This window comes from Mastomys coucha, chromosome X (genome assembly GCF_008632895.1).
Source record: "Mastomys coucha isolate ucsf_1 chromosome X, UCSF_Mcou_1, whole genome shotgun sequence".
NCBI lineage: Eukaryota > Metazoa > Chordata > Mammalia > Rodentia > Muridae > Mastomys > Mastomys coucha.
Window position 1 is genome coordinate 163347 of NC_045030.1, and position 809 is coordinate 164155.

Below are 809 nucleotides of genomic sequence, written 5' to 3' on the forward strand. Positions count from 1 at the left end.
GAGGCTTGGAACTATGAGAGGACATGGAAGGCAATTGGGGAAGGTGCAGCATCAGTTGCAGTTGATAGCCTAGGAAGGAGGAATAATGCAAAGGATTTGAGGCTGGCCGCCATGAAGAGAGCCTATGAGAAGCATTGGTGAAGCCTAGATGCAGTGTAAGACCCTGGTATATTAGAGATGCCAGTACCATGGGATTATCACCAAGAACAGCAGTGACAGTGGATTGGAGTCAACAAGTGCTTAGAGTGCTACAGAAGCCGTAGTGACACCACCAGTTTGGAGGAGGCCAGAAGATCATGTATGGATCCCGAGACATTGGGATCCCAGATATTGGGAAGCATAGTTGGATGGGATGTCTGAAAAACATGAGAGGCTTGGTAAGTCAGGGGGAGGCCTGGAAAGCCTAGAGTCCTGGTAAGAATGAGAAGCCTCTGAATATGGAGGGGCCTATGAACACAGGCATCCTAGAACCCAAAGAAAACCTGGAAAGCATGGGAGGCCTTGTAAGGATGGATAGAACAATAAACATGGGAGGCTTGGTAAGCCTTGGACAACTAGAAAGCTTAGGAGGACTGGGGAGCATGAATACCCAAGCAATAATGGGGAGGCCTAGTAAATATGGCAATCCTAGAACCAAAGAGAGGCCTGGAAATCTTGGAATGACTAATAAGCATGGGAGTTCTTTAAATGTGGGAAGCCTGCTAAGCAAGCACAATATACACAGGAAGCATGGGAGACCAAGTAACCAAAAGAGTCTTAGATGGTAGATTAGGTCAGGTGTATGTGGGAAGCCTGGATAGTTTGAGAAG